The following is a 23,683-nucleotide window of genomic DNA, read 5'->3' on the forward strand; positions in this document are numbered from 1 at the left end:
CGTATTTCCTGGCCCCCAAAAAATCTTAACATTAACATGGGGCCGCCTATCAACTTTTATGCGAGCAGGCGCTGCCGGAGCTTGGCCGTAGCCCTGGTCAAATTTCGAATGAGTGTGACTTGACTCTGCCTCTAGCATTGCACTCACCACCTTCCTCAAATCAGCATATATTGGCTGGTACGGGGAAGGTGTCCCCATAGACCCTTCTTCTTGTTCATCCTCAGGAGGAGCGGAAGGTGAGGTGTCCCCCTGTGGCTTGGTTACTACCTGTTTCTTAACCTGCTTATAGCGCTCTTTGGCTGCAAGTCCTCTTTTTTTGTATAATTCATACATTACCCTAGTTTCAATGCCATCAATTTCTTCTCGAGGCACACCATCTTTTAACAAAGCCAGAAACATGTCCTTTCTGGACACTCGGGAGTCTCTACTATCTTGCCTCCTGCTTTCAGTTCTTCTCTCACTACGCCCCTCTCTCTCCCGTGGCTTGTCATCACTCTTGTCCCACTCCCCTAAATCTGCCAGTTGCCGAATGGCATCCACTGCCTCATCAGTGGGTTTGCCCGTCATACCTAAGAGCAAAGTCATAATGACACTTTTGTATGCGGGTGGTGCAGTTCTGATCACCATGTTTCTAGTCGAAACTGAGAGTGGCACGGCCCCCATGTGTCCTGGAGCATCTACGTGAATTGCCTCTTTCATAGCATGCTCTCTGACCTTTTGAATTGCCTCTTTCAAAGTATACCACTTTGTTTCCTCACTAGGCCAGTCTGTGGTAATGGGGTATTTACGGTTACATGCTTTGGCTGCTAGGTGCAACAACGGCACCTGTGAATCGTGACCATTCTCATCAGGGGGCAGCCCTGCCCTTAAGACCTCCTGTACATTGGTTTCAGTTGACAAGGGTAGAAAACACGGTGAGTCCATGGAATCTACCAACAACCCCGCAGCGCCCCCATCTAGCAACTTCACCATCCATGTCAATAAAGGTTCCCCTGATTTTTGCCTCAAACGGGTAATAATTTCCCCAACCTCCTGCTGGGGGTAATCCTCCAGCGTGGTTAAATCCATAACCCCGCCTGCAGGATTCTGCGGGTGGGGCCCGGCTCTCTGTCTTCTAACTGGCTTAGCAGCCACTGTCTTCTGTTTAATTTCCATTTTGGGGTCTGACTCATTTGCGGAACTACTCTCTGGACTGGTTGAGTCAAAAATATCACCATCCCAATTATCCGGGTCCCAGTCCACACTGGTGGTAGCGATTACAGCTGCCACCTTACTTTGGTTGACCCCTCCCCGTCTTTTCCTATACTTATACCGGGCTACTCTGACTGCTGCCCTTTCGGCCACAGCATGGTATGTGTCAGCCTTATCTTTAAAAAGTTTCATTTGAATCTGCTGCATTAACACAGTCTGCCTTTCTGCAGCCAGCTCTCTTTCCAATCGCAAAACCTCATTTTTCATTTCCAAATTCCTTTAATGTATTTTCCTATAGGCATGCAAGAGAACCCAACCTCGCCTACCTAGTGCAGCGCATTCTCTGCCCCGTTCCACTGGAACTTGTTGTAAGCACAACATTACATCAGACGGATCAGTATCTCCCAATCCCTGATCCCATGTTTCATTTAGCCCCGCGCCGCATGCCCACACCTGGGCCAATTTATCATATGGGCTCTTAGTCCAGCCTGCAATGATAACATCAGAACATTCACCGCCAGCGGGAACGCTCTTTTTCCTGAACAAACTATTCATTACTGCAAAATGGTACAAAACCTCTTTATATCTATATTTTTTATTCTTTCCACACTGCAATCATTCACGCAAGCACTCACACACAAGCAAAGAGAGAAAAAGAAAAAAAACAGCTTAACGCAGTTCAACACTCACTGCCAAATTACTTTTGCTTGCAAGGTAAACAAAGCCTATCTACGTTCAAACAGATTCTTTAGTATTTGGAACAATTCATCACAAATACCCTGCTTACAGTGCCAAAATGTATTGCTCGCCCAGAGTGCACAGACAGTCATTAATCACCAGTGCAATTACGGAGCCAATACTTTAAACGCAGGTAGACGCAATAACTTGCAACCACACACACTCTTAGAAAATAATGAGCACTTACACGGCTATTTATTCAAAGCTTGGAAGCAACAAGTGATAACATAGAAATAAATCACAGAAGAAACAGAGAGTTCAAAAGAAAATACATCACCGTGGGCGTAACTGGATCCCTCATCTCACCAGAAGCGGCTGGAAGACCCCAATGACAGCCAGGCCGAGAGCACAACAGCCCACAGGTATGCCGGACGAAAGCATCCTCCCTCCGGCTGAGGTCTCACCTGACCGCTAAGGGGTTCCACATATATGCACTCCTCAAAAAGGGGTGGCAATTTCTCGAACCTTCTGGCAACGCACTTGCGCATTGATGAGCAGCCGTTGGTTGCCAGCTGGGTCAACCGACAGTAACCTCAAGGAGCAAAGTGCTTCCCTCCTCTAAAAACAAGCACCACGGAAAACAGACCCGTAACTCATAACAAGACATAACAAAGCTAACTTTCCCAGCAGAAATTTCCTTGACTGCATACCAGGTTTGGAAAGCATGTTTTCTTCAGCATCGTGAATCTGGCTCTCAGCAAAATGAGTGCAGCTTTTCACCACGGCATGAAGTAAATATCCATCATGGCTCTGAGTGCTCCCAGAATACACTGCGCACCAGCGCCATGTTTTAGCTCAAGCATAACAATTGTCCAGGCCCTGGAAGTAGATAGGAAGACATTTTATCCAGCAGGGGTAGCGTTTAATATAGCAAAGAAGACAAAGACTGATTGAAGAATAATTTCCTACCCATACTTCACAGAGTATAAGAAGATATGCGTAGCGCAGTGCATTAAATATTATGAAGAGACCACAGCCCATCTTAGACCACAAGGAGTAACGCAATTGCTAATAGCGCGTAGAAAGCCCCATCATGCAGTAGCAACAGCGACGATCGCTGGGTGGGTAAGAGAAGTGATGCAATGGGCTGGGGTAGACTTGTCCTTATTTGGCGCACATTCAACCAGAGGAGCAATGGCTTCTAGAGCCTTCACTGCAGGGGTCTCATTACAAGACATAATTAAATCAGCAGATTGGTCCTCTGAATCTACCTTCAAGACTTTTTACTTCAAGCCTGTGTCAGATATGAGGAATAAAGTGGTGGCAAGCTTTGAACAAGCATAATGCTCGCCTCCTGTCTTGTCATAGAATAAAGATTGCCCAGGTTTACAGCTCAGGTAATCTTGATTCTATTAAAGACAAAGGAGGAGAGCATTACATCCCACCCAGAATGGCAAAATCTTGCTTAATAATGTAAAGTATGCTATCTATCAGCTTTAGCGCACTCCCACCCTCATGATGTTTTCTCCATTCCTCACAGAAGGTGACCAGAAGACGGCCTGAAAGACCGTGAAGGATTAAAAAGGGAGGCTTGGCGTTATGTGTTGTCCCATTGGACGAAAGAGTTCTTGGTTTCAGAAAGGCAATGGATGTTCCGATGGTGGAAGTCTTTCGTTGCAATACATACGTTCAGACTGAATGGACATTGAGAGGCAAAGAAAGAAGAAGGGACCTAGGGCTCAGGGCTCTTATACCTACCTCAGGGTCCTGATAGGTGGGAGAGAGGAGCACAGGACTACTACCAGAGCCTAGAGGATCATGGGGCTTGTAGTGCCTCTGAGTTTTCTTGACATTTTCTGAACTTTAAACTTTCATTTGATTTTCCTTGGAGTGTCAGAGTAAAACCGTAAATGTTTAGTTAAAAGTTCAATGTTTTGAAGTACTGATGTGGCAGCAATAAAGAAAGTAAAAGTATAATGCTCGCCTCCTTTGTCTTTAATAGAATCAAGACTACCTGAGCTGCAAGCCTGGGCAATCTTTATTGTTTGTGTTTTTGGTTATGATTTAGTGCGTATATCGGTAACCATCAGATTGTGAAGAAGTGTCAGAAATCTATTGGGTTCCAACCAGTTGAATCAACTAAATAGGATTAATTTGAAAGAAGGTTTGTTCTGAGTATGGTGGAAGTAGGTGGCACATCACCATTGGGTGTGGTGTAATAAGGATGAAGGGTATGTGGGAACGATAAGTGGTATTTTGGTGTTTTTTATTGGTGTTTTTATGATAACTTTGTGGACTAAGGGATATTGGTATGAGGGAGGATTGAGGTGTGTCTGTGTGGTGGATGATGAGGGGAATGGGTGGGGTATTGGAATTGGGAAGGTGGTGGGATAACGGAACGGCTAAGTACAGCTGTATAAGAACCTGAATAAGCATATGTATTATATAAAACATTGACAGGGGCGGCTAAAATGGAGCCGGCAACCCCACTAGAGTATATGTGGCAGCACTACAACTGTATAAGGAGAAGATAATGAAATATCATCGGGAGTGGATGGTCGAAACAAGGGAGGGTATGTTTAAGCCATGGCCAGAACAGGGGACAAACAAAAAGGATGTTCTAGTCCACATGTACACATACTTAGCAGCAACATATAAAGGGAAGAAGTTGAAGAATAGAAAGGAAGTGTTGGAACTATGGAAGAAGATAGAGGATTTAGAAGATGCTTCCCCGGCCCCCATTTAGACATCAGGTGGCGCACCCCTATCATGTGTCCTGACCATGCCCACTGCCCCTGCGATTCAGGAACCCTCTGCCCCATCAAGGAATGGCACAATTTACACAGCTGCCACAAGAAGCGCAGCAACCCCCAGTAGGGTGTTAACCCACACACACAGCATCAGGGTATACAAATGTTCCCTTGCCCGCTACCACTCCTCCCCCTCGTTCCTAACCGGCCCAGAATCTCTCAAACCCCATAGCCTCTGCAGCTGCTTGCATGCAAGAGCAGAGGGGCACAGATTGTAAGCCACAAAAGGTCTTAGAAGAGGCATTGAGGAGGACAGAGAAAGAGTTGGCACGGTTAAGATTGGATAGCAGGAATGGGACAGAGTGGAGGGTGGGAGACATCTTGTTCAGAATTCATAGTACAGCAAATCAGAAATGTGCCCATTGAGAAGGAGGATAGAGGATGGGGAAGACAGCTGGCAGAAAGCCTAGATTATGGAACAGTGTGATCCAAGGATGACATGGGAGCAGGACCGGGGGATGAGGAATGGGATACAGCGGATGAGTTGGAGGAGGAAGAGGCCCTGCCCGCGATATCACCATGGGTGGAGAGGCTATGGGGGCCCAAGTTAAGGAACCAGGATGGACGCATGGCGGTTGCTAAAGAAAAGCAGGTGGGGAAAAGGAAGGTGACAAATACAGTGGGGGTGCAGTTCCCATGTTACACAAAGGGCCAGGGAGGGCGCAGTATGTACCATGGCCGCACATGGATAAGAATAATTTGATAAAGGCTCTGCCGTCCCTTCCAGCTGGGGCGGGAAAGTGGATTTACACATTTGAAAAGCAAACAGCAGGTATAACACTGGCCGTGGGTGACTTGAAAAGTGTATTTGTCGCAATAATATGAGATAAGGTGGATGACATTTGGGCTAAAGCAGGGTATCCAGGGATGCAAATAGGGGATGACTGCCATGATGGAGCCCATTTTAATGACATCAGAGCCTGGGTTTTGGTAGCACTGCGACGCTCCTACCCGGACACACCAAATCTCCAGTCAATCATTCAACACACAATGCGGGACGATGAAGATCCCGCTGAGTATATTTTAGAGACACAAGGGATGTGAAGGGCAGAAATGGGCGAGTGATGGGATTGGTCGAGTCAATTTTTCCATTTCATGGTTAAAAAAGGGTTCCCCAAGGAGGTACAGAAAGTAATTGGCAAAATAGTAGGAATTGAAGCAAAGGAGTGGGCGGCGATACAGTCTATAATTGTACATCATTGTAAACGGTTGAAAGAGAAAGAAAAGGAAACAGCACAGAGCGTACTTTGAGGGGTCAGAAATGAGAGATGGACACAAAGTTGTAATGTTTTCAACATCAGACATCTTTATTGAAATAAAAGGGTTGAATGGGGGCCTGCCTGTCCCTTTTCAAAGGAGTTTCCCTTCCTAGGAAACCAAAACTAAAGATTAGCCTGTGTCTCGTCATCTAAATTATACTAATTTTCCTTGTGTCCAAAAGGTATCTGACCCTCACACTATAAATGAACAAGTAAAGATGTGTTTTCTGTTTTTGATTGAATAAAAAGTGTATAAAAATCAGGTTTGAAAATCCAACAAATAGTCTCTGAGTCCAGAGTCTGGTTCCCTTCCCCTGGATTAATTCAGGTATGATAGCGAGAGTGTCTCAGTCAATGAGACTTTAAGAATATAGGAAATGTCTCTTTCTTAATGAGTCTTTCTTCAGGATGAAATATCTTTTGCTTACTGATTCTTATTGCAGGATGGCAAAAACATATCTCAATGAGCTTTGAGTTGATGAAATGTCTCTTTCTTAATGAGGAGTCTTTCTTCAGGATGGCAAAAGGTGTCTTTTTTTTTCTTCAAAAAATCTTTGGATCTCCTGGTATACTCCCCTGCCAGGAATGCCCCTCCTGGATCTTACAGATCACCTGATATACTCCCCTGCCAGGTATCTATCCCCAAAAGGACTGACTGACTGATGGTTCCTCTCACCACAGCTTCCTGCAATGTTCACAACGTTCTCTTCCCCTTTTGGGTCTTGCAGACCCCCTGGTGTACTCTCCTGCCAGGTATCTCTTCCCTGTCTGCATGATGGTTCCTTTCACCAGGACGTTCTACAATGTTCACTTTCCTTCTTGGTATAACACAGTTGTTCCTCTTCACTGCTAACATTTCTTTAGCTTCAGGTACTACTTGTTGCAACCTCCCCCCATATTGACATCTCATATATGGTGAGTGGCTCACTTCATTAGTACTCTTTAACTTGTAGCAATGCCTGTTCCAATCTTCTCCAAACTGACCGCTCAGATAAGGAGATTTGTACACATTTTGCCTTTCAATTTCCTCCTTAATGTTTATTGCTGAGGATAAAATTTACTCCAGCTTTTCCCATCGTGCTCTCTCTCACGTGAGGATTTGTATATGTTCTATCTTTTTAATTGACTTGCTCGTTATTCAAAAGATGTATTTATTTGTCCATATGCCTGTTGTGAGAAACCTCAAGGTATTCTCCTACCTACTCCCCTGAGATCTTCCATTCAGGTGACCAGGGAAGGGCCATCGCTTTTGGATCCCGACACTGGGGGTGGACAAGCGAGGGAAGATCACCTGAGTGGAGGGTCACGGGAGATTGGGAGGAGAATGCCTAAAGGCGAGAGATGACCCCATTTCCCAATTGTGCATCAGGAAGAGGTGACCGAGAGTTATAAAGATTACCCCTAGGAACAACACTGTGAAGAGGAAGATGCAGGCAGATGCCTACTACACTCCACCACTAGACTGTCCCGTTAATAGAGTCAGGCAAGGTCAGGCACCTAACATTAACCATACACACCTGACTCCACTTGACCCCCAGTTAGGGAATAAAAGGTGTGGTTCTGCCAGACAAACAGAGCGATTTGGGGTTTCTGGATTGACCTTGGAAGCCAGGAGAGAGGAGGCTGCAGCAGGAGGAGCCCAGAGCATCCAGATGAGAATGTGACGCCAAGACGCTGACCAGGTGTGTCAGACGGTTTGCAGCGTGGCAAGGGAGCCATGTCACCAAGGAGCCGGATTGGCGAGAAGAGCAGTAGCAGCGGAAGGTGCAAGCAGCATGATAATTGAAAAGCGAGAGAAAGTAAGAGAAAAAAAGTACGCTAGCGGCATGAAAGTAGAAAAAGCAGAAACAGTGAATTGTGGAACAGAAAGAAAAGACAGGGTGCCAGTGATCCGACAGAGAGAAGGAGAAGTGAGAAAGGTGCAAGCCGCACAAAGCAAACAGAGAAGAAGTGTGCAACTATGCACGGCAAAGTAAAAGAATTGTGCAAGTGTGCATGGCAAAGTAAAAGAAGCATGCAAGGGGCATTGCAAAGTAATAGAATTGTGCAAGAGGCACTGCAAAGTGGAAAGTGTGCAAGAGATACGGACAGACAAAAAGTGGAAGAAATCAAGGACAGAGTGAAAGAGGCACAGGAAGAAAAAGGTGCCAGAAGAAAAGTACAGAGTGTAAGAATGGGAGGAGCAAAAGCCCTGCGTTCTCGTATGTCTATGATACTGCCCTGTGAAAGAATTGTGCTGTGAGAGGTACATCCTGACAAGATCAACTTTTGTTTGAGACAAGAGCAGCCTAGGCTTGGGGAAGGGAACCATGAGAGGCCTAAAGGAAACTGGGAAAGGAACTGGGAATCTTCATTTGAGACAAGAGAGGCCTACACCTGGGGAAGGGAACCCCGAGAAGCATTCAAAGGAACTGTGCCTTTTCTTTTGGAACCAGAGGGGTCAGAGTTTGGGGAAGGGAACCCGAAGAGACCCAGAGACATTGTGAACTATATTCTTTGGAATTAGAAGGGTCAGAGCTTTGGGAAGGGAACTCCAAGAGACCCAGAGACATTGTGAACTATATTGACTTGTTGCCACTGCCCTACCTGGAAGATTTTGAGGGCAACCCTTTTGCGTTTAACTATTTTTAAAAACTGGCGGTACTAAACCTGACGGTAAGGCTACCTGAAACTAGCCTTGGTTTGCATTTCCTTTTGAATCACCATTTTTCTTAAAGAGGACCAACATCACATTTGTTTTAAAAGTGAGGGCAAGCATAGGTTTTGACACAGGCATACTTTGGTATTGGACTTACGTACATTGATGGCCTTAGATGCATCAGTTGAGGGAACAACCCCATTAGAGTTAGGGCCATTTAGGCATTACACCAACCCTACAAAGTTTTATAATAAAGGTTTTCAAACTGTTACTTTTGAGTCTGTGTCTCTCTTGATACCATGCCTGCCTCACACTGTCCTCACGCCCCTTGGGCTCCCACCACTTTTGGGCAGACTCACCAGTGTTGATTGGCGTCTTTGGACTGTGGCACACTGCTGCGGCAAAGCGGCAACTCCTGGAGGACTTCCCTGGCTTTGCTGACCCTGGTCTGGTTCCAGCGTCTGCTCGTCGTCGTGTGTCAGTGAAAGTGAAGGATTTTCGCCAGACTGCACTTACACCAGCCTTGCCGTTGCTGTTGCACTCCCAGCTGTCCCTCTGGAGCATCTGCAGCACCTTTCTCGGTCTTGTGTCCCTACTGGTAGGTGTGCTTCCAAGTAGAAGCTTTTAAGTGTCTGCTTCGCTCAGCACAGTTCACCACTTCACATCTGCTTCTGCTGCCTGCGCTGCTTCCTGCTTCTCCTCTCCTCAACTGCAGATGCTCAACAGGCTTAAATGTCCCATGCAGCTGAGTTCTCTCATGAGAACTAGTGTGCACATTTGGAGCGATGTTTCCTTCATTCCTCATTAACTCCTTCTTCATCTTCCTCGTCTCAGTACTTGAGGCTTGAGGGGATTTGAAGTCCAGAGGAGATTTATGCTCTTTAACGTTGTATTGTTTTAGATGGAGTGGATGGAACAGACGGAGTGGATGGAACAGATGAAGTGGATGGAACAGATGGAGTGGATGGAACAAATGAAGTGTGTAGAACAGATGGAGTGGATGGAACAGATGGAGTGGATGGAACAGATGGAGTGGAGGGAACAGACGGAGTGGAGGGAACAGACGGAGTGGATGGAACACATCGAATGGATGAAACAGTTGGAGTGGATAGATCGGATAGAACGGATAGAACCAATTGAGTGGATGGAACTGATGGAGCGGATCGAATGAATATGAAGGAAGGAATGGATAGAACACATTAAAAGGATGGGAATAATAAAATAGGTCTACAGAATGGATGAAGTAGATCATGTGGACGAAGGGCTGGATGGAATGGATGGAAGGACTAGTAGATTAAATCGACGAAACAGACGAAATGTATGAACAGACGGAGTGGAATGAACGGACAGAGTAAATAAAACGGAATAGAACAGATGGTACAGATGGAGTGCTTGATCTCAAGCGCATTACTGATAACCACCATATCACACTACCACCACGCTTACTCTCTCCTATACACTCAACTAGAAGACAGCGATACTATGTCACATTCGGTATAGCTGTTCTCATACTAACACCTGCCACACACTCCTCATCATCATCCTGATTAAACACAGCTAGCTGAGCACACACCGCTAGTTTAAGCACCTCCTCAGGCCTAACACAGCCAGAAATCAGTCTGGATGTCAACTCTCCAGAATTAACACATATACCTGACCTCCCAACCACCACACCTACCGCTAAGAAAGCAGCTACCATGCAACTGCCACACCGGCTGCACACATAGCCGGTGCACCCACGCACCTTATAGCTCTTTCTCTCTCTCTCTACTGACTTGAACTATGGTTCCAGAGGGCGTTCAACCTACCAGCGCTTTGAGATCATACCAATGATACATAACGCGCTATATAAATGCCAAGTAACATAACATAACATAACATCATTATTAAAATTAAAAAATTGGAAATAGCAGATGTTAGATGTCTTTCATTTTCATATGAGTTGTGAACGGTATCCTGCTTAGGGTGATTAACTACAGGGATCTGTATAACGACAATATGCCAACAAGAACTCTGGAATTATAGGGTCTTCTTCACTTCAAGGGAAGAATACTGCATCTCTCCTAATGGAGTCACCACATCTTTCTGGCAGCCATCTCCTCCCATGTGATCCTCCCTCATAATACCACCCCCGGGTCAGGATCAGGTAGCGGCTGCCTTCCCCAGGCCACAGGGGAGAATACTTTATGCTGGGGACCAGTGATGACCCCATAGGATTAATCAAAGTATAGACGGAGGAAACGAAACTGGTACAAAAAAAAGTTAGCAAAGATTTTGGTGGAAAGGGCAGTAGTAGCAGCATTGCAAAACACGCTACTTCACAGGGCAAGACGCGCTACAGCACAGGGCAGTCCAGGCAAATGTACAAGCCGCACCTCCATGGGGAGGTGGTTACGATTGGAATGGTGGGTTTCAACTGCAGTATCTTGCCCCTGGGAGGGTACTTGCAGCGGATTTGCAGGGCCCCAGGGAGGAAAGGGAGGTTTTGGAGGAATGGTCCTGAGGGGGGGAAACATGGGACAGTGTTGGACATGTGGGAGGATAGGGCATTTTTCACAGGAAAGTAGGAGCAGGCATGTGGCTGCATACAACCAGCAGATACCCCTGTATGTGCAGGCCCCATACCTGTATCCTTATGCCCCTGCACCTCCAGCTGCTGCGTATGGTGCACCACCATCCATGGCCCGGAGGTGGGTAGGTGTAGTGGGGGGAAACCCTTTTGTGATCCCAGGGACACACACATACCCAGATTAGGACAGGCCAAATAGAACCTTAGTGTGCCCAGTCCTGTCAGTCACTGCCAACCCAGAAGAGGAGCCTTGGTGGGCGTGGAGATAGGAGACAAGTCATTCATTTTCATGGTAAATACAGGCCCAACACAATCTTGTAAGAAAACACAAGGGGGGTGGTCCTGGCTGAAACAGTCAAAGCTGATTGCAAATTATTGAAATGCAAATAAAATTTGTTATATATCTAATCCTTTGTTATGGTACTTATTCGTATAAATCCAAAGGAAAGATGGAGAGGTACCAGGGAGAAAGAGTGTATACCACAAAACACTTAATTGATATAAGACTGGGAGTCTTTATTATTTTTTTCTCCTCAGTCAAATGTTCATTATTAAACAAACAAAGGTCGCATAGACCTGTAAATGATACAACCATTGCATTAAATTGCATTATACAAAATATTCATTATTTCACATATTCAGACATGTAAACAGCAAAAACACATTGATGCATATATCAATAGAGCATTTTTTGTTGCTCTAACACAAAACCTTGGATAGGTCTAACAAAAGCCAGGCTGGAGGGTGACCAAAGTAGATCATACCTGTATCCTTATGCCCCTGCACCTCCAGCTGCTGCGTATGGTGCACCACCATCCATGGCCCGGAGGTGGGTAGGTGTAGTGGGGGGAAACCCTTTTGTGATCCCAGGGACAAACACATACCCAGATTAGGACAGGCCAAATAGAACCTTAGTGTGCCCAGTCCTGTCAGTCACTGCCAACCCAGAAGAGGAGCCTTGGTGGGCGTGGAGATAGGAGACAAGTCATTCATTTTCATGGTAAATACAGGCCCAACACAATCTTGTATCAGCGAGGGGCATTTCCCTTTGTCAGGTGAGGTTATGAACATGCAGGGCTTCTCTGGGGCAGTAAAATCGGTTACATTTACAGAACAGTTGGCAATTAAAGTGGGTGACAGGGTGATACGGGCCCGTTGTTTTCTAAACCTTCCACTGTCAACCTTCTATGACGAGACATGCTCAGCAAGCTGAACATGACTACCTCGTTCACTGAGAGAGGAGTGTGCCATATAAGGGCAATGTTGGTCATACACCCCCTGGGGAGTGAGGCAGCGGCCCGGGGATCCCAGTGCACTCAGATCTGTTTATCTACAGGATTACAGTATTGTTGACTGCAGTGCCATACATGGTCAATCTGGGCTCGAGAGTACCATCCAAATTCTTGTTCAGGCCAGCTCGGTCCCAAGAACGTGTTGCCGGGACCATCATTATGTTGGATCTAGAGGGGATGCTAGTGTTGAAAGAGAGGGTCTTCCTGATAGGGATAGAGGGAGGAAAGTGGCGTACAGTTTTGTGCATAGACCCAACCCAGCCTTTAAAGGAAGTGACAGACAGCTACATGTTCGAAGACAAGGACAATGAGGGTGAGATTATTCTGGCAGTGTGGGTCCTATGCGAGATCATGATATAATACCAACATGTCCAGTGTCCCATGTTCGTGGCAGAAAGCTTCCCACCCTTTGCCCAAAGTGATTTAGCGCAGATACCCGACAACTTGTGGACAAACAATCCCCATAATGTAGGACTTTTGTGGAGTGTTTAACCAATACAGAATATGCTCAAAACGGGGTGGTATTGCCTAGGGTCAAACAGTATCCCTTGTCCGGGGGGGCGCTGTTGCGCACGACGAAGATGGCCGCCGAAGGGAGAGCTCCGGCCCGTAACATATCCTACTATAAAATTAATCCTGTTCGGGGCCACCTACACGCCAATAAACATCTGTTATCGGCAGTGGAAGACCTGCAGCATCATTCCACTGATTTCCCTGCAGAAACGCCGGCTCAATCCTAAGATATTGGACCGGAAACCTACACTGTGAGTGCGGTGGCGGCATACCCGGACCACGGCTCCGGAAAGAATCACGCGACAGCCAGAGGCGTCGGCTCGTCTGCAGGCCAGAGAGGGGAGGAGCCGCGCTATGCGCCTTTTTGAGCTGCCAGTGAATATATCCTGCTGGCCCCCGGTCCTCCTCATGGGTGTACGCCGCAAGCCCGGCCTGGACGGAACATTGCTTTCTTCAGCGGGGTGCCGACCCGCTCCCTTAGCCGTTGCTGCCCCGCGGACTGATCCTTGATTGACCACGAGTCGGAAATTGCCAATGGTGGCGTGCCAGCTGCGTTCGCTCGTCGGGGCCTGCTGATAACATCATAAGGTGGGTGCCCTTGTCGTGGCTCCTCCCAGGATGCTCTGGCGCATTTCCTCTGCATATACCCACAAGCAGTGTTGCCCTCGCCGCCCCGTTTGCAGTGCATGCTGCCCACAAACTACGCTGAGTCACACGCCTAAGTGCCGGCGATCGCTGACCACTGACTACCACTGGGCACCAGAACGTGTGTAGAAGCAACCCAACAGATTTAATATATGGGCCGCAGCGAAAAGAAAAGTATGGGCACCACGAAAACTGGTCCGCTGGACTCCTTTGCCAGCTCCCAGCCACATGGGTCTTCCGAGACACCCGCTGAGTCCTCGGGCAGCCAACCGGAGTCTCCAATGGATGAGAGAGTGGACAAACTATTATCGATGGTCCAGAGTGGATTCCTGGCGGTTAACAGCAAACTGGACGATATAGGGGCCACGATCAGCTCTCTGAAGGCAAAGGTTGACAAGGAAAGTGCACGCACTACGGAGGCGGAGAACAGAATTGGAGTTAACGAGGACTCGATAGCACAACACAGCCGCGATATCGCCCAGTTAAAGGGTGACCTGCAGAAAACCCTGAATAAGTGCGAGGACTTGGAATCACGTTCCAGGAGAAACAACATCCGCCTGGTCGGAGTAGCCGAATCCTTCGGAAAAGGTGCCATGGAGCGCCAGGTGGAAAACCTCCTGAAATCCCTCTTGGGCCCCGATGCTTTCTCCGATCATTTCCTCGTGGAGTGGGCCCATCGTACCCTGGCCCCCCTCCCAAGCCTGGAGCACTGCCCCGCACGATCATTGCCTGACTCCTGAATTATAGAGACAGAGACGCTATCCTGAGGCTTTCCAGAGAAAAAGGCTCTCTGCATTATGAGGACAACAGGATACACATATATCCAGATTTTTCAACTAATGTGCAAACGTTGAGGAGGTCCTACGAACCGGTCAAGAGACAGCTGAGGCTACGCCAGATCCCATATGCACTTGTCTTCCCGGCTAAAATGCGCATCCAACACGGAGGCCGTGCACACTTTTTTGAGAATCCTACGGAGGCCATGATGTACGTCGAGGCCTCAATCCCCCTTCCCCTGGGGAACCGGGAGACTAACTGAAACTTGCCGACCCGGCTGGTGGCGGAACCAGAGGACCATGCTGGCTGATGAGACTTACTCCGCACTGCCTTGCCATAAGTTCAATAACCCGTTGACGGCGAGGTGGCCCTGTCCACCATATGTTGTCGTAGGGCCGTGAGCGCCACATATGGTGGTCGGTCACGTGAGTACAGCTCACACCCCCAGGAGACTTCCCAAGTTATGGTTGATGGGATACATCATCAGGTTGGGGTTGATGATGAGGGTGGGGGTTGGCGGGGGAAACAGGTAAAAGTTTGTCCTGGTGTTCTGCCAGGCATGGTTGGGGATGTTACAAAGTCAAAATCAGGGGACTACTTTCCAGCAGGACTCTTCTATTACTTGAGACAATGGCGCCATACTTGGCAAACGCTCCCTCCGATAGACAACTATGGCGCAGGCTAAGGGTGGGTTGAACATTAGACTACTCTCCTGGAACATTCGGGGTCTCAACAATCCAGTCAAGGCAAGGAAAATTGCTGCATACATTACACGCCATGACCCCCACATCCTTCTGATACAGGAAACACATGCGCTGGGGAGTATCAATACCAAATTCCTCCCACAATGGGGTCCTCATAGGTACTTCAGAGTATTCAACACAATCCAGGGGAGTCCTGACTCTTATACAGCCCAAGCTATGCTTCAGGTATCTTTCTAGTAAGATAGACCCTCTCGGTAGGTACGTGTTGGTATGGGGGAGGTGGCGGGACGGCAAATACTACTGATTAACACATATGGTCCTAATATCGATGACCCGCTATTTTACTGCGCAATCCTTGATATGCTGTCCACATCGGTAGAGGCGCAAATAATATGGGGTGGGGATTTCAATATGATTCTTGATCACTTCCTGGATCGTTCATCTACCTCCCCCAGGGACCCGTCCAAAGCGGCTCTTACTGTTAGACAGATGATGGAACAGACCGACATAATTGACGCATGGCGCGCGTTACATACACATGAGAGGAAATTCACTTTCTACTCATCTGTTTATGACTCCCACTCCCGTATAGATTATTGGTTTATTAGTTCATCCCTCTCTGGGGCGATCGCTGACTGTGCAATACACCCCCGCACGCTCTCAGACCACTGGCCAATAACACTAGACATCAGCCTAGATGACTCCCCACCTCTGGCTAAAAGGTGGAGAATGCCCTCTGCAATCCTTAGGGACCCCAATATCTGTGAGGCATTACATATTGAAATCGAGGAATTTCTGGAGTTGAACGAGGGTTCAGTGAGCACCTATGCTACCCTATGGGAGGCATTCAAGATTTGGATCCGGGCTACTGTACTGGGTAAGTCTACAGGTATGCTGAAAGCGGTGAGGAGGGAACTGGGTGTCGCTGAAGCCACAATAGACACACTACAGACGGAATATAGCGCCACATTGAACAAGGAAACCCTATCTAAGATGCACGCTTCCCTCAAGGAATTCAATGAGCTAGCCAGTAGGGAAGTCTTATACATGGCTGCCCGGATAAGGCCCGCAGGTACGGGGACAGTAATAGAGCGGGGAGATTTCTGGCCAACATGCTTAGAACAGACAGGCACCTCAACCCAATCGCTAGCATCCAGAACCCGGCTGGGGTCACGGTCAATAAAGAAAGTGACATCAATTCTACTTTTGCTGATTTGTACTCTGCTCTGTACTCTGATGACGATGTTAAAAACAGGGAAGACACGTTCAGGTACCTGGACTCCCTCGATCTCCCAACACTTACCCAAAGGACATGAAACGTTTTGGATCAACCCGTTACTATTGAAGAACTCACTGAGGCCATTAAATCTCTATCCGGTGGCCGCGCCCCTGGCTCAGACGGCCTGACTGCCGAACTGTACAAAGAATTTCAGGGTGAGCTAGCCCCACTATTACTGAAAGTGTGGGAAGAGGCCATAAATTGTGGTATCCTTCCCGACTCGATGTGTGAAGCAGTTATTACGGTTCTTCTGAAGCCACGCAGACCAGCACAGGATATGGCCTCCTACAGGCCCCTCTCCCTAATCAACACTGATGCGAAAATCTTCGCCAAGGTGCTGACCACCAGACTCCTGCCGTACATGCCAATCCTGGTCCACCCTGACCAAGCTGGCTTTATACCAACTAGATCTACAGCTTTAAACCTGAGATGATTATTTAATGTGCTGGTGCAAATAGATCCGGAGGCAAAAGCGGCTGTAGTGGACCTAGATGCCGAAAAGGCCTTTGATTCCGTCTCCTTGACATACCTTTTCCTGGTACTCGAGAGGTTTGGACTTGGGCCATATTTTATTAAATGCGTTTGGCTACTATATACCCAACCATCTGCCAAGGTCCTAACTAATAACACCCTGTCCCCTTCTTTCCATCTACACAGAGGGACCAGACAGGGCTGTCCTTTCTCGCCTATTCTCTTTGCACTCACGATTGAACCAATGGCGGAATATATCCGTCAACACCACTCGCACAGAGGTCTCAGGATGACTGACCCTCCCCAAATTATATCACTGTATGCGGACGATACGCTGTTATATGTCCGGGATCCACATGAGAATGTGCAACACATTATGTCTGATATACACGAGTTCTCGGAATATTCGGGATATAAAATCAATGTCCCAAATCTGAAATATTTCCATTAACCCCTAATACAGGTGACCTATCTCACATCACAGGGTTCAAGCCTGCCCCCACGCAGGTAAAATACCTGGGAATAATGGTGGCTAGAGATAGACAGCTGCTGTACTCGCATAATCACAGCGAATTACTTCTCACCCTTACAACCAAGCTCCAACTATGGGCTTATCTCCCTCTGTCCTTGTACGGCCGAGTGGCCCTACTTAAAATGGTAGTTCTACCCAAACTCTTGTATCTCTTCAACAACATCCCGATTTGGCCCGGTAAACCCTTTTTTGCGAAACTTAGATCATTGGCGTCTTCCTTTATTTGGAACAGGAAAACTGCTAGGCTGGGGTGGGACAAGATGGTGGAGCCATACACATAGGGCGGTATTGTGGCCCCTGATTTTGAATTGTATTGTATAGCAGCACAGGCACAATTTGTGAAACATTGGTTTGACCCCGAAGACACAGCCCCACACATTCTTTTTGAAAAGCATGCAGTCCGCCCTAATGATATACGATCGGTCCTTTTGAACCCCACTTATGGTAACAACTGCCCTTCGACCCGGTATACATCACCACACAAGCTTGGTTCAGGATTTACAGGAGGATTGGCCTGGAGATCCCCTATGACCCAGATATACCCCTGTGGAACTTCTCTAGTATTTCCCCGACTTTTGACAAGGCCCTTCAGCGAACCTGGGACCCGAATAAACTCTTCAGGATGCGAGATATGTTCCCCGATGGCATGTTTTGTGAACTTGCAGACTTCATAGATGCAGTGGGAGGGGGTCAGCTTAAGCGGCTTCAATATTATCGTATGAGAACAGCTTTTGCTGCTAAATGGCTTTCCTTCCCGGCAGAACCCCAGACACATGAATGTATCAGAGCTATGGTGACGACGGATGGTCATGATAAGGGAATCTCGTCGCTATACACCTTGGTGCAAACACACTCCCCCTCATGAAACACTATCAGAGAAACCTGGGAGCGGGATGTAGGTACCCAGATTGATGACGTGAGATGGGCCCGATATTTTCAACTCACCAAATCGGTCTCCATGAACTCAGGACTCCGACTGATCCAATTTAAAATCCTGAATCAGTTACATTATTCCCCGGCTAGGCTAGCTAAGTTTGTAGAGGGTTGCACAGGGACATGTTCAAAATGTGGCGCCCCCGATGCTAGAGCGTATCATATGTACTGGTCGTGCCCTGTTATTGCAGACTTTTGGCGAGAGGTGGCTGAGCTCCTTGAGGAGATAACAGCGATCCCAGCCACTCTGTCCCCCCTGAAATACCTGTTTGGTGACATTGGAAAGGTGAAGGAAACCACGAGAAGGTTTTTTAATATCTCATGTGTTATTGCCAAACGCTGCATCCTTAAATGTTGGAAATCCACTGCAGGGCCTATCCGATCTAACTTCCTGAAAGACTTATGTATGGTGAATGATGATGAGGAACTTTTTGTCTTATCAGTCCCGACGCCCTGTCGCCCCAAAGATATATGGCCGCTGCTACGTATGTACCTATGTGATTTAATGTCTGATGCTGATGTAAAACCTACTCCGTCACCTTAGGTGACTATGCCTGCCTCATTGCCACAGAAGTATATCCTTGTCGAAATTATGCACATGCTGTGCTACACTGCTTATGAGAATTGTCTTGCTGTGAAACATTCCCTTAATAAACAAAGTTTTTTAAAAAAAAACTGTATCCCTTGTCCAAGGAAGCAAAGGAGGGCATAAATGATACTATCACAGCCCTCTTACACCAAGGCATCATCATCCCATATAATTCTCCCTGCAACACGGCCCTAAACCCCATAAAAAAATTAAAGGGGTCTAGTTGGATGATGATTCAGGATTTAAGGCCTCTGAACGATAGAGTGCAGGCAGATTTTCCAGTTGTGCCCAACCCTGTGACCATATTATGTAACATACCCACCACAGAAACTCATTTCACAGTCATTGATTTAACAAAACGTGTTCTTCTCTGTCCCATTTGTAGGGGAGGCATGGTATCACAAGCAGAGACTGACACAACGTGTACAATTTGTAAGACCTTTATTTAAATGGTTGGGATTGGAAAATCTTCTATTCTGCCCTATAACTAAGATTAGAGTAGTCTCGACCATCAAATAATAAATAAGTCTGGCACTGAGTCCCAGTCTGCCCAGAACGCTTGTCGTATCAAGTGAGGAGCTGCTGCTACTGACACTGCTACTGTGTGGAGAAACTCCTGTCCTGTTTCTATTTCCATTGATACTTTGCTTAAAAACTCCTTCCCTGCGTGGAGCGCGGCGCAGAATCCGGCACTGAGTCCCAGTCTGCCCAGAACGCTCATGGTATCAAGTGAGGAGCTGCTGCTACTGACACTGCTACTGTGTGGAGAAACTCCTGTCCTGTTTCTATTTCCATTAATACTTTGCTTAAAACATCCTTTCACGCGCGGAGCGTGGCGCGGAGTCCGGCACTGAGTCCCAGTCTGTCCAGAACACTCGTGGTATCAAGTGAGGAGCTGCTGCTACTGACACTGCTACTGTGTGGAGAAACTCCTGTCTTGTTTCTATTTCCATTGATACTTTGCTTAAAACCTCTTTTCCCGCGCGGAGCGGAGTCCAGCACTGAGTCCCAGTCTGCCCAGAACGCCCAGGTTCAACTCGGGTTGTGGTGAGGCCAGCATGGCTGACTCTTCTAAGCCTACCTCTGATATTGGCCCCCTGACTTGCCACAAGATGCTCCAGCAACGCCGTATGTTAAATCCATGGACGGCTTCTACACAAAAAGGCACAAAAGGCAGTAAGGTAAGCAAACAAGTTGTTACCCTAAAACAAAACACTTCTGCCGCTCCCTTGCAGGCTGCTGCCCCAATGTCAAACGTTGTCTCTTCTTGGCTTGTGACGCCCGTAAACCTAGCTGCTGTCGCGCTTCCACACTCGCACTCAGCTGACTGTTCGATCAATACATGCGATCATTTTCATGAAGAGTTAACACCATGTCTGGCTGCGTTGTTGTCCCTTGCAAATCTTGAACCAGTGTCTAATACTGTCAATGATCAAAGACTATCCCCTATGTGTGTGGACACGCCCGACATCTATTTTTCTCCGTTTGATATAACGGATGCAGAGATTATGAGTGCTTCGAACATGGTGCAGGCTGATATTGTTGAGGCTCAATGTGCTTCATCGGACCTTCACCCTGCTGATGCCCGATCAAGTAATGTCCCGCTATATCATGAGTCATCATGCACTCGTTTGCCTCTCTCCCCTGGTACCTGCTTCCAAGCAGAAAGTACGACTGGAACGCCCAAGGCGCTCGCAAAGGCGTCAGTGATATCGCAGTTGAAGACGCAGAAGGTGCCTTGTTTGCCTCTTAGCAGTTCCACGGTGTCACCACCGCTTAGCTCGCCGAAGCCCAGCCTACTGGAAGTCGGCTGGCAGACTGTCTCGCTGAGAGGCAAATTGCAACGTGGCGCTGATTCCGATTCTGATTAAATGATCTTGGCGAACTTCACAGAAAGTACATCAAACACTGTCCTAATGGATGCTAATGATGACGCTCCTTCAGCCCCACGATTGAAGGATCAAAGAAACAATTTGCCAGCTTTGAAGTCGCCAAGACCTAACGATCTGCCAGTATCAAAACATGTACAAACCCCCATAAACCAACATTGCCACAAAATAACAAACACTCCATCAGTGGCTTTGTTTACATCTACGCCCCAGTTGTCGCTTCCGTGCGGACAACCAGAGAAAACACAGGAAACCCCAAGCATGTCTAGATGGACTGGTGATCATAATGGCTCTAAAAGGATAAGACCGATCCTTGACTCAGTGAACCTATCAAAGCCTCAAACACTGAATAAAGATCCATCAAGCCGCGCAAGTTTGGGAGCTGATTATCCTGCAACTCCAAATGCGAAATTAAGTCTTTCAGTGGCCGCAGCCATCCAAATTCACAATAATGTGCCTCGTCAAAAGCAATGATACCTTTTGTGAAGTTATATGAAGCAATGAATCTGACAGCAAAAATGGAGCAAATTGACAAATTCACCTTGTTTTTAAAGCAACAAATGCAAGCTGATGCTGAACTAACTGTGCTGTGGCAACATTGGCTTTGTGATTTAGCCGCGCGCCACCATTGTCAAAATGATAATTTGACCTCGGCCTGCTAGATGCATGAAAATGGATGAGACAAAATGTCAATTCAACAGCAGACTTATGTGCCTGTAAACTAAAAATGTCCAGTCTGGTTAATCCGAACAAAATCGCACCACAAGAAGGAGTTTCGAGCTCAATTCAGAGCTCATCCATAATGAATACAGCTAAGGCTCCTGATTCCATCCACGCAATGAGTGATTTACCAGTAGCACCATCCTCAGTGACAACTAATGAATTGGTGCTTGGAGAAACAACTTTATGTCCAATAATTTGTGTGTAACGGTCTCTGCCCTCTGCAGAAAATGATCCGTCTGCTCTACCACCAGTTGAAAAGTCTATTGGTGTTGTTGTACGAGCTCAAACACAGACACAAATGGAATCGCATGAAAAGCAATTTTCTTTGTTTGGCATTTTTGCTGGTGCCGCCAAGTCGGGCGCTGTCGGAACGCTGCGGAAAGTGAATGTTGCTGTAACATCTGAAAAGCTGATGGTGCCTTCCAAGAAGAAAAAGAGCTCTAATGTAACGAGAAAACCCAAAATGAAAGCCGCACCCTCTGGCCATTCAAATACAAAAAAATTCATAAGGAACCTGACGTCACCTCCAAGATAAAGTCTATTTGAGCGTGACACCAGTGCCTGTGGAGGCACCTCCACCAAGGTGAACAACGGACAGCCGCTACCGGCGAAACCAGTGCACAAACGAAGACGCATTTGTTCTGATGATTGTCCATCAGTGTGTTATCTGTTTCGACTAATCTTTGTGATCTATCTACGTACTCATGCACCGATGGCCACGAAAGTTTACAGAATCCAGGCGCAGTGCTAATCTCAGCACCGCGGCGGCCAAACTGCCAAGCTCAAAATGACAGCCGTATTGTGCCTCCCAGTCGACATGTTGAGCAGCCAGCCACAAAAACTGCTGAAACTCGAAATGATGCACAAATCTTTTTGGTAGGCCCGAGTTTAAATCCAAAATTTACTTCAAATCAACATAAACAGTTTACTCACTATAAATCTCATGTCCATGAAACCAAGCCAAACCAAGCGGCCTCCTACAACTGTAAATTAAGATTACAGAATATCCATGGCGATGATAATGAGTTGAATCTTAATCGAGAAAATGTGTTGAGGCTGTTTAAATGTGTTCCACCGCTCCGCATGATCGATTCTGATGACATAAAAATGGTTGAATATGTCACTGAGCAGTGCTCTGACTTAGTGCTGCTCCACATTGAATCAGCGGGGGTCCGAAACACGATTCTTAAAGCCGCCGACGATCTCTTGTTTTTTGGCTTTGAAATCTCAGCAGAACCTGTGAAAGCCAAAGTAAATTCCACCATTGAGTCTGTCAACAATAAATGGATGGCAAATAAACACACTGACGTGTCTCAACTGCGGAAACTTTTGTGTACTGCACCAATTCAAAACCAAATGGAGAAGTCAAACGACAAACCCGCAAATTTCAAGAGGCAACAGGACCAGGAATAGCCATGATTGGAAGCTCAGGAGTCACAATACACCATCCTGTCATGGAGCACCTGTGGATTTAAGCATTTGTTTAACGATTTTGAGGTCTCTCTAGAAAACGTCTTTGCAATTTGTCTACAGGAGACGTGGTTACTTGAGGCCCCTCTAGAGACGGATATACCATGTTGGTTAATCCCGCTGTTAAAAATGCTCAGGGAAGGCCAAATGCGGGCCTGCTAACAATGATAAGAATAACCCAAAGTTGGTCAACACCGGTGTGCTTAAATCCAAAACAATATGTTCAAGGCTCAAATATGCATACAATAAACTGTAACTTAATGGCTAAAAATATCTCCTGATTGTCAATGGTTATTGGAACCCTGCAAAAATTAGTGCCAAGATCTTTGTAAACACCATATGTAAACTAATAGATGATGCAATGTTGACGTATAATAATCTAACAGTCATATGTTGTGGTGATTTTAATTGCTCATGGTTTCAGTACGATCAGATAAGCCAAGCGGCGGTCAATAAGAGATGTCGCGGTTAGGGGGCAAATGTGGTCTAACGCAATGAAAATGCGTGACTGTGTTATGCTAAATGGCGCAGTAAGTGGCGATATTCCCGCCCAGCCAACATGGCATTGCGAGCTTTCCCATAGCATCATCGATTACTTTTGGGTTTTGAGAAACTTTGAATCGAAGATAATTGGCTTGCATATCCAAACTATGACACATAGCGATCATAAGTTATCGAGTCTTAGCTGTTTAATAGAAGCCTCCACTCTGGGTTTCTTGTA

This window comes from Ambystoma mexicanum, chromosome 2p, assembly GCF_040938575.1.
Source record: "Ambystoma mexicanum isolate Mex_15411 chromosome 2p, UKY_AmexF1_1, whole genome shotgun sequence".
NCBI lineage: Eukaryota > Metazoa > Chordata > Amphibia > Caudata > Ambystomatidae > Ambystoma > Ambystoma mexicanum.